The following is a 12,458-nucleotide window of genomic DNA, read 5'->3' as shown; positions in this document are numbered from 1 at the left end:
AAATGGACCTTTGTGAAAACAGGCACAAAATCCAGGAAGAAGACCAACACTACAGGGGATGAGGAGAAGAAGGTCAAACGCAACAAGATTGTCATTCCATATGTGTGAGGATTTACACCAAACACAACATCACTGTGTTTTTTAAACCCAAGAACACGCTAAGACAGATACTGATACCACCCAAAGACCGCAAACCCAAACACAAGAAAAGCAATCTAGTTTATGCAATCCAATGCAGTGAGGAATATCAAGACCTGTCCATTGGGGAAACTAAACAACGACTACACAAACGCATGGCTCAACACAGAAGGGCTAACTCCTCAGGTCAAGATGTCTGTAAAGATTCTCAGTCATCCAGGTCACAGTTATCCAAAGAAGGTTAAAGTCAAGGGCAACTGGACTTGGTTGAAGATACTAGAAGATGTTTCTGGCAGGGAAACTAAGCTATTTAACCTCAGTGGGGTCTTTTGCCAGGATCGTCGATACCGCTGGTTCGCTAGTGTTCCTGTTCCTATCCTCAATCAAGTCCAGTTGCCTTTGACTTTAACCTTCTTTGGGTCCTCAGGTCAAGATTCAGCAATTTATTTACATCTGAAGGATAAAGGACACTCATTTGAGGATAACCAGGTGCGCATTTTAGACAGAGAAGATGGATGGTTTGAAAGAGGTGTCAAGGAAGCCATTTACACCCGGGTTGAGAAGCTGTCCTTTCATCACTGCCCAGGAAACTGAACAAGCATTTCCTCTTGGCCTCAGGTGAACATACCAACAATGGTCGTTCAGACTTGGCCACGGGTGGTTCTAACGACCATGACGAACTGTCGTAACCACAGCCAGGAGCACTAAAGAACCGTCTTCTAGTATCTTCAACCAAGTCCAGTTGTTCTTGCCCTCAACCTTCGTTGGATAACTATGACCTGGATGACTGAGAGCCTTCACAAGCAGGATAAGTACTACTTGAAATTTGAACCAGATTTTCTGGTTTTAGTTAAGATCCTTGCTCCATCATTCTGAACCATTTGAAGACTTTTAGTAGCAGAGTGCAGTAGGCCACACAGCGAAATGTTACAGTAATCCAGATAAAACAAAAGGCATGGGTTAGGATCTCTGCATCAGCCTCAGTTTTATTGGAAATTATGTGACATCCAGGATTTCACAACAGATAAATAGGTCTTTAGATTTAAAGTTTTTTTCTAATTTGAACGTCATCAGCGTAGCAGTGGACATTAATTTTAAAACAGCGTATAATTTGAACAAGTGGTGAAATATATAAATAGAAAATCAGAGGGTTAAGAACATAGCCCTCAGGTACTCGATATTTCACTTGAGAAAATGATTAATGTGATGTTATTATTATCTATCTTCCACTTCTTCCACATTACTGAAAGCACTCTTCTAGTTGTTGTGTGTTATTTACTTTCATGTTTTAATTGTGCAAACTAGAGGTGAAAAAAATATTTTTTTGTAATTTTGGTGAACCAGACCTTTTGTTAGCTATTAATGAACTCATTAAACCAGTAACACATTCAAACTGACCCACCTCTACAGGCCCCTGCAGTTCCTCTATAACCTGTTTCCATTAGCAACTGAAGGAAAATACTATGAGCCTCAGTTGTGCAGGCCAGCAGGGATTATCAAGCTGCGATTCTACTGCTAAATCCTGTGGGACGTTGTTCAATCTTTCTTACTCATTTCCCCAGATATGGCTGATAGAATAGGACCTGGCATTTGCAAAGAAATAGCAATATTATAGTTGATGGGAACACATGTATGGCTCCATTATTTGACACCATTCCTATGACCCAACTGCTTCCCAGTCAAATCAGAAAGAGAGGAAGTGCCTTTTAAGGGTACAGAATATATATTGCTCAATTACTAACTCTAAATGATATTGGGCCATGAAATTTAAATTTCATTCATAAGCCACTTATATTGTCTCCACCTTTACAGCCAGCAGGCTCTGCACAAAATGTGACATCATACTGACAGGCAGGAAATATTGAAATTCGGACTAAAATTGGTAGCGGGATATTATCAATTTGGGTCTGATTAACTGGATGAGGGGAATGGCAGGGCAATTCACTTCTCCCAGTGGTGTAAATGGCCACTCACCATTACAGTACAGATTAATATTTTATCAGGAGTGACAGTATTAAATCTGCAGAGCATGATGACACAGGAGAATGCACTGCCTTCGAAGCATACCACATAAAAGCTGTTATAATGAGTTGATGGGTTTTTTTATTGTGCTATAATTTGAGAGGGTTTCAGAATAGAGTCATTTGCATGTTACCTGCATTTGCTCTTTACATGAGAGGGAGGTTTGTTTCACTCTTTCACTGAGAGCTGGATTCTTCTAATCTTTTGCAAAACTTTTTGCTACTGGAGTGCATATTCAGGTAAAGCAAAAGTACAGTAGACACACTTGTTGTCTTCCGTCCATAATTCATATTTATATATTTCATATCATTTACAAAACTGAACAAATCTGTAAAGATAATTTAAGCAACAAAGGTCAGAAATTAACCTCAATATTCAAGCACTGACTAACAATTTGAATCACATGTCTACTTGAAATAATTTAGTTTCAGCAAATGTTGCCAATTTAATTTTAATTTTATTTTAGGATGATATATATTAAAATCAACAATGTATACAAACAATAAAACAAATAATAGTAATGGTCTGCACATTCAGTTAGTCAAGTGCATCCTGATTTCAGTTTACGTTTAAATGTTTTAGTTTGGTTTGGTTTTATTTATATAATTCTAAATCACAAATTTTCCTTAAAGGGTTTTACAATCTTGTATAGACCCCCAGTTTGGATAAGTGAAAACATACCTAACAAAAAAATGGGCATCATTCCTCTTCCAGGGTGGGCAGACAATAGATGTCAGATCTGCATAGCAATAGTAGATTTACAATATATAGACAGGAGGTCCAGTATATTGCAAACATACCTGAACAGTCCAGTCAGCAAGCCAACCAGCCAGGATTACAAGTTGTAAATACGCTACTATTATAGATTAAATTTAACTACACCATAAAAGGCATCCATCTGCCTGCCAGCCCCCCTGGCCTTGCTGTATTCTACAAGTAGAAGTTATTACTGTAATGTGTTAATGTGTGGGAAACAAGGTCTATCTGAAACAGTTAAATCAGAGCGCAGTAGTGAAGGATACTGAATGCAACTGACAATGATATATGCGTTAGATGTGGTGATATAAAGCCTGTGAACCTTCAGTTAAAGGACAATTACAACAATGCATTTACCAAAGTATGATGTGTCGAAAAACTGCATAGAAAAGAAAAACATCCCATCTCTTGTAAATAAGATCCAGTAGAGTCATTATTTAACTGAATTCTGGTATGTGTCATGGTTCTTGGCAGCACAATTGATGGATTAAAAGCAAAATACTGCCTACAAATCTGTGACCAAGCATTTTATCCAAAAGAAAACTGGGCTTTTTTCCTCTGTGTTTTTGGCTTCCTTATATTGCAACTAATGTCACTAGTGGCTTATTTTACCATGACCACTGATAATTTGTAGATATGTCAATATTTCAGCATTGAAAAGATGATCAAAAAGCATGGTACTTACGTAGGTATCACTTACAGTTCAGCCATTATAGTGTCTGATGATCAAAGGATTGGTCATTGAGGGAAGAGGTGGGGGTAAACAGTTCTCTCAAGGACACTTCAGCTTTGGCTGATGGATCTACATTAACTTTGGTCATTGCAAGGACTGAGCACATGAACCTTCTTTCTTTCATCACCATAGAAATATCATAATTCCTGCTTCAGACAGGCACCTGTAAAGAAGGCTGAGACTGAGGCATGCTTTTGAGAGGCCTGTCTATGGATTGACTACAATGAGAGCATTTTTTAAAGAAGAATGGTTAGCTAATGTAAGCAAACAAAAGATAGACATATAGTCCGACTACAGGTGTTTATTTTTCCAAAGGTTGCAGCGCTGCTCTCTGCTCCTCTCCCTCCTTAGACTCCTCTCTTAGTTTATGCTACTAACACATTGTTGCATAACACAGAAATAATTCAGCGTTTTTTGTTTTTTTTTCATAAAAGTAAAATAAAAAGAATTAAACACACCGTACTGTACCTCAACTTGAGAGATTTAATGTTTCCTCCATGTGGTACCACTCTTGACAAACCACTATGACATACAATGTTAGGGTCATGTCACTGACAGGGGTAGCTGAGCTAGCATTGTGGCTGGCAGACTAATATCTAGCAATGTTTACTGCTGGCTTACTGATTAACTATTGGCCATGCAAGATAAACATCTTACAATGGATACATTTACTTTAGTAGTAATCAATTATTGAAAATATTGTTTTTTTCTCTACAATACCACTTACCAGTGGTAGCTTTCTCTTTATTTTGCAATTTCTTCTGTGTTATGTGCTTCTTCACTGGTTAACATTATACTGTAAAAGTAGAAAAAGCTAGCAAAGCTACCAAAAAGAAGCCTGCTGACATTTTTGGTTTTCTCATGGTGGGTTCACACCAAAAGGTCCAGTTCCCGAATCGAACCAATGCAAGGATGATTCACTGCTTCAATTTTCCAACTGGTCTGGTTTGCATTCACAAAGGCAAAAACTCAATGTCCAGAAATTGTAACCAAAAGCCATGTAGGTTCAATGTCATTTAAACATTGGTCATATAGTTGGAGGGTAAAAAGACAACAAACCCCGTACTGCCATTTTTAGAGTGCTACTCGGAGTGGTTTATGTCATGCTTGATGGGCCGATGGATGGACAGCCTGATCGGCACAGACTTTTGCCGACCGAGCAGGCTAACTTCGGCATAGGGTTAGGCGTAGGGTACAGGGCTACGCAGAGGCTATGCCGTTGATTCCACGCAGAAATATAAATCACTCTTTAGAGGGCCAAGCCTTTACTCATAGAATCTGGAGTTACAATAAGTAACTTCTGTTCATGTTGTTATTAGTCTGGAGCATATATCAGCAGGGTCATGCAAATGAACATTTAATAATGAGGGCATTTCGAGAAAGAAACTGTATGTACGTAAGCAGATGGTTTTATCACAGATCATACCATGACTTGATTGAATTTGTCATACAAAGTGGACCAGAGAGTCGGCCACAACTGCAAACATGCAAAAAGTTGACCCATGCAAGTGGCTAGTAAAGGCCTATCATAAAATCTGCTTGCATTTACAGAATCCATATGTATCTTCTTGAATTAATTAATTAATGTATATCTGCCCCTACATGCCAAATAAGTATAAAAGTTCAATAACTCAAAAGGTGCCGACCTTTCATCAAGACTAAATATTACACATCTAATAATTAGCCTATTACTATTATTATATTGTACATATTTGTTATAGTATTTTTATATCTCCTTCATATTTTGATTGTAAAATATATATTGTCTATATTCATACTGGAAATAAAAATCAAGCCAGTGAAGAAAATATGGACAACGTACTAGTGCTGTGTGTTGAAATTAATAAAGAATGGGATGAACCTGCGATTATAAGGGGTGGACACCAAGTAATTAATTTCTATATTTTGTATTACTTCTGTGTCTTACATGTATCACACCTGCTTTGGAAACTGATCATTTTGCTGCTGTTGTATGACAGAAGGAACAAAGGAACATCCAATACAGAGTAATATCAATATTTGCGGTATCTGCTTTTAATCTATAATATGGACAACTTGTTAAGAGGTCAAAAATATTTTTAGATTTTTTTTCCCCATCTCATTGTGACTTTTAAGTTCTTAAACCTCACATTTATATTGTATATTCTGTATGAATTTAGTCATCAAGTCTTCATATAAATCTCCTGCCTTTAATCATTTAATTGCTTTCTTTGTTCTCAAAATACATTTTGACGATGAATACAAATAATGAAAGTTCATTTGGACCCTTCTGTTGAAGGGCTAAAGCTGTTGCAGGCTGGCCAGGAGTTTGATTCAGGCAGCACACTGATATCCATTTGAGGTGTGTTCTGTCAAAAGGATTAAAGCTTTTGGTCTGTGAGATTCCAGGAGGATAACAGCATGTATGCTAACTGATTGGTTGGATGTGCATGTGGTGGGCACAAATACACAAGAATTATAATAAATTTGAGAATATTGATGATTTATTCAGGAAAAATATGACTATTTACCCATAACTCCCCAACAAGTATTCTCATATGAATTCTACTTCCGCATGTTCTGGCATTAATGTGTTTTTGTCAAGGGGTAGCAACAGCACAAGCCACTGAGCTCCTGAAAACTCTCCACAGGCACTTAGGGGAAAACATGTTTTAACTGTGATAGTTAGCCGGATGATCAAGCTGCCTCCAAGCTGACAAACAGTTGAGGGAAAACATGGCGGAAAGTGATGCCAGGCTTTTGAAAGAAAACTAATAACTGCTTTCCAGCCTGACAATTCTTCAAGTGAAGCCCAGCACATCAAAGAGATAAAAAAGAGGAAAGTATTTGACAATCGAGATATAGAGATTAAAAGAAGAAGACACAACTACCATCTCAGACCCGTATTTTTCTCCACATTTTTTAATGAAATATTTAATCAAGCTGTATAGTGATAAAAGTAATGGTTTGTTTATATTTTCTTACTCAGTCTGAAATCAAGCCACATGTATTCTGACTACAGAAAAATGTAAAAGAAAAAAGTATGTATTCATATTCATTGGCTATTAACCTCTTTAAAGCCTCCAGTTAATGCACCCCAGAAATGTCATGCATATTCTTAATTCACTGCTTAGTATTTTCTGCCCATGGGCCATAGACTCCTGGAGTGAGCATTCAATTAAAACTGGAAATTCGGTGACTTCTGATCCAATCAAGCTCTTGGCTCCAGTCCATGACCATGACGTGAATGATAATGCAACAGAAGAGACAGATAGAAACATGACACACTTGAATCTTGAGGGCAGGACCATGGTGGAAATATATAGCTCTGAGATGAATTCAAAAAACAGTGAGACAAAGAACATGTCTTTAAGTCATTGCAGCATGATGGCTAGATGTCTAGAGACTGTGATGATGATTTTATTTGTTTGAATGCTACCAGGAGAGGTTGGGGAGTAAAATTTCTCTAATGCTGCACGGTGTGCTGCACTGGTCTATTGGACTGATGGAGAAAAGAAACGCAACATTAACTGCAAAAACAATAATGGGGCACAAATATGACAGAGAAATGAAATGCAGAAATGCAAAACAATGAAATAACTGAAGATCAATATATTCTCTCTGTAATCCACCAATACCTTGTGTGACTGCCTGTTTTTGTTGCTCAGGACTGGGGTTTCTGTTGTGGTTCAAGTTAGAAGGTTAGCCGTAGAATCATCTAGGGTTGTAGTTTAAAAGAGTACAGATATAACACTGCTGGACTCAGAATGGACATTTCAAAGAAAAAAGTATCACAATTGATGCAGCAGCACCAGAGAGATTATCTTTTTGTATTCAAGGCATTATTCTTTCTGATCAAAATCTGGTGCCTACGTTACCCACAATGTAACTTAACCGTCAACATGTCGATTTGAGATTTGGGTATGTTATGCTAGAAAAGGGTCTCAAGCAGAGCTAAGGAGGTCTGCTAATTTTACTTTTTCCTAACTCCACACCTAACTGCATTTTTTTCTTCACCCCAAACCGAGGCCCGCTCAAGTTACATCACTAGATGAAATATATCAGACTTTGCACAGCTCCTTTGTTTTTCATATGCAGTAGTACTCCCCAAGACCTGTAAAAAGACTTGGCTTATGAATTCGACATTGTTAGTGAACTTTCTTTTGTAAGTTGCATAGTCTCACTCACTAGCGGACAGGCCATCAAGAGCACTGGGAGATTTCCCTGCCTGCCATTAATTGTCAACTTGACAATCAGTAGCGATAATATAGCAAGCTTTTTTTTAATAATATAGCAAGCTTTTTTTTAATAATATAGCAAGCCGGAGACTCCATACATCAGGTGCATCTCAAGGCCTTTTCTGTTGGGCAGTGACACTCTGTCTGAGTACTCGCTTGGATTAGTGAGGTCTCACTGCACCACTTGAAAAATTTCATCTTCTAGAAATTATTGAAAGATAGATGTGTTTATTTTTGTGCTGTTTTGCTTTATGGACACCAGTGAGTGAACATTTTTTTGTATAGGAGTGCGTTTTGGACTTAACTGGATAATTCTTAGGTCTACTTTCATCATTGTAGCTTATGTTCAAGTTCACTGAATGTGTGTGTGAAGTTTTATGACACTTTTGATATGATTCTCATTCTCTTTTTAAAATGTATAGGCTAATAGTGTTTTGTGTCTACACTTGTACATTTGTATGTGCTATGATTGGAGCATTTCTAGGGATTTTTTGAAGGTGCACCCAAAGCCATAGCATGCCTTGAAAACTTCAGTCAGGGTCAGTCCCAAATGTTTGTATTTTGTAATGTGTAATTACATTTTCATGACACTTTTATCCAAAGCGACTTACAATTGCTATATATGTCAGAGGTCACACGCCTCTGGAGCTACTAGGGGTTAAGTGTCTTGTACAAGGACACATTGGTGGATGTGTCGCAGTGGGAATCGAACCAAAGGCACTTGTCTTATCCTCTGTACTATACCCTTCTTACACCTATCACAACAACAAATAGGGTAAGTCTACATAATTCGCAGTCTACTGGGTTTCGTGATCAGGTTGGCCTGGGATGAAGTCAAATTCCCAGCCTGAATTATCGTGCCAGTCTAACATAACTAACAGGAGCATGAGGTAAAGGGTTGGTGTGTGTATCTGTTTCTGTGAAAAGCAAATGTCTTCACAATTAAATGAGGAAACGTCTTCAGATCAAAGACATTTTTGTTGGTTCACCTTAACCAGAGTATTGTAGATTGTGTTTGGGGTCACGTTTAGTAAGAGGGTCAGACTATAACAGGCGTTCCAGCATGTCTACACATGCCACATTACAGCCTTTTGTAGTAGATGTTCATCTCTCACACTTGAACAACACTTCTCAATCAATAGTGCTTTCTACACAGGCCACACAATTATTTATCATCATTATAACTCATAACATACCGGGCGGCACGGTGGTGCGATGGTTAGCACTGTCGCCTCACAGCAAGTGAGGTTGCCGGTTGCCCCGGCCTTTCTGTGTGGAGTTTGCATGTTCTCCCCGTGTCTGCGTGGGTTCTCTCCGGGTGCTCTTGCTTCCTCCCACCATACAAAGACATGCAGGCTAGGTTAATTGGTTACCCTAAATTGTCCTTAGGTGTGAGTGTGAGTGTGAGTGGTTGTTCGTCTATGTGTGGCCCTGCGATGGACTGGCGACCTGTCCAGGGTGTACCCTGCCTTGCGGCCAGTGTCAACTGGGATTGGCTCCAGCGCCCCCGCGACCCTGTATGCAGGATAAGCAGTTGACGATGGATGGATGGATGGATAACTCATAACATAACATTATTCTGATGAACTATTGCTAGATTTGTGTTCCAGCCCAGAGAGGAAATCCTCTTGCTCTCATTGCAGCTGTTGGATATTATAAGGAGTGGTGTGGTTTGAGAGTAGTCACTTTGTAATCCTATTGTACTTTGTGTGACCGCCTTCTGCAGCACCACTGCTTGACACCTCTGCAGCACAGTGCTGCTGAGTCTTTCAGTTTTCAGTTGAGGGATATTATTCATCCCTGCAGAGGGACCTGGCCAGGCTCATGGCCGCAAGTAGGCAGTGAGTCACATCTCTAAGTGTTGAGGCTCCTTACATTTTAAGGCATTACAAATTGCTCATGAAATTGACTAACCATGGCCTTCCGCTTGCTGTGACCTTAAGCTTTCAATTAAGAACTGTGTACAGGTGAAATGATTAGGCATTTTTCCAACTAGATGCCATTTGGTACAAGAGATCCTTTCAGCCTTCTGTGTGAATGGTTACAGTACCTCATGCACAAGCACTGTTGCTAGGGTTTACAATGACCTTTGATTAAATCACATAACTTAACATGGCATTTGCTTGTGTGACACGCAAAAAATACAACCGAAACTGAAAACAAATCTACCTTTTTAGACCACTCACTGAATGTGTGATAATAAAAGTGAATGAAAATACAAATCCACATCATGTTTTTGTGGTGTACATACACTTGTGTTGAAATGTTTAAATACATTTTTACAGTTTGTTAAAGCCCCCACACAAGGTACACCACATAGGTATACTTATTTGGGTTGATTAGATTTTTTGTCAGGACTGTGTGCGTGTGCACAGGCTGTTCTTGATTGACATTTTCCCTGTTCATTTGTTGCAACTAGACTGGAGCAGCTTACTCTTTCATTGCGTTTTTGTTTTAAAGCCGGGGAATATCACACACAATGCTTGAAATACTATTTGTGAGGTCTTTATTTTCTCTTGCCAGGAGGGTTTCTTTGGTAGTTTCCCCAATGTTTTCTGGCTTCCAAAAAAGACTGGTTTCCAAATTCTTTTAAAAATGTTTGAAGCTAAAAACCAGTACAAAGACGATACAAAGTCTGCCAAAATATTGCACAATTGGAGCCAAAGTACGGTACAAGAATGGCTGTGACAAATCTATTGAGGAATACACATAGAATCACTATGCAGTATTTTAGCTCACTCACTTGAGTTAAATACTTTGAACTTTGACAATTTAAGACACTAATAAGGTTTACAAAAAAATACAATTCATCAACATTTGCTAATGCCCATCAGCAAAGGTTTAAGACTTTCAAGACTACCAAGCATTTATAGGAACTTTCTATCAATATAATGGACAGTAAGCAACCAACACATTGTTGTATTTGAACAGAAAACTCTAATAACAAAGATTATTATTCATCAACTTAAAAGGACAAATGTGTTAATTGGACTTCATATAATTGCTCTTGCCTCCTGACCTCTGAGTAACTGCACTGCTCAAAACAATAAGTACAACTACGCTCCCTGCTGTTCGAAAGAGAAGCACTGCAAAGGCAGAGAATGCGTACAGGACCTTTCTTCTTCTTTTGTTATCTCGATTACCCATTTATTAGTTATGTAGTAGTAATATGAGTAATAGTATTAGTAAGATGTCTATGAAGATTCTCAGTCATCCAGGTCATAGTTATCCAATGAAGGTTAAAGTCAAGGGCAACTGGACTTGGTTGAAGATACTGGAAGACGTTTCATCCCTCATCCAAAGGACTTCTTCAGTTCTGACTGACTGGCAGGTAAACTCAGCTATTTAACCTCAGTGGGGTCGTTTGCCAGGATCATCGATACTGCTGGTTCGTTAGTGTTCCTGGTTGCTGTAACGACAGTCGGATGAGAATCGTCATAGACATCTTGCTAATCATTTTGGGATGAACACCCTCAGATTGGTACAGGAGTATGAAAGGACAGCCAGGAAAATTGCAGACTACAGACTACGATTTAACCTGAGATGCCGACAACACAAACTTATTCCCAACAGCCTACACTTAGGCTCCACGGTAAAAGGACACAGAGCCGGAATAATCCTGGAGAAAGTGCAACACCAGCTACTGAATGAGAGAGTGAGACAGATACATTTCACAATTGAAGCCCTGAACAAAGAATTGGACAACATACACCACAAACTAGAAACATATCTGCCCAGTACAGCACTGGGAAAGGTCATGGACTTCATCAAGAAAGCACAGCTATCTCAGCACAACAAGAGCAAAGAAAGACAGACCTGGAAATTCCAAAACCTACAGTCCAGAGCAAGCTGCACAGAACAGGAGAATTGTCTTGGAGGAGAAAGGACAACAACCCCACAACACATGAAACATACAACAAATGGGCGATAAAACTTGTCAGATAGGGAACTCACCCAACCAGAGAAAGACGTTCTGGCCAAAGGATTAAACTTTGCCATTACACCACAGCAACTACCTATAGTAGACCTCATCACAGCCACAGAATCGGCCATTAGGAAAAACAAATTAACAGAAACAAAAGCGGAACAGCTCAGACTAAAGGTATCTGCAGTCCTTTCTAATGCGAAGCCCCACCCCTTCCAACCTCACCATCCAAGAAAGGAAAGCTGTGACATCTCTGAGCAAGGATCAAAACATCACTATCCTACCTGCTGACAAAGGAAGATGCACGGTAGTGCTTAACACAGCTGACTACCAGAACAAAGTCAACACACTACTAATGGACACATATGAGACACTGAGATGAGACCCAACCAGCGGATACAAGAAAAAGGCCATAGAATGTCTACAACAGCTACAGAAGGACAACACCATCACCCGTGAACAATATTACCGTTTGTATCCTGGAGAAGCCATTCCATGCATTTATGGACTACCCAAGATACACAAAGAAGGAGCCCCACTCAGGCCGATTATCAGCAGCATTAACTCGGTCACCTACAACATTGCCAAACACATTTCTACCATCTTAGCTCCTTTGGTGGGAAACACGCTTCACCACATCCAAAACTCTATTGACTTTGTAAACAAA

This window comes from Micropterus dolomieu, linkage group LG21 (assembly GCF_021292245.1).
Source record: "Micropterus dolomieu isolate WLL.071019.BEF.003 ecotype Adirondacks linkage group LG21, ASM2129224v1, whole genome shotgun sequence".
In the NCBI taxonomy this organism is placed as follows: Eukaryota; Metazoa; Chordata; class Actinopteri; order Centrarchiformes; family Centrarchidae; genus Micropterus; species Micropterus dolomieu.
This window is presented reverse-complemented; position numbering follows the sequence as displayed.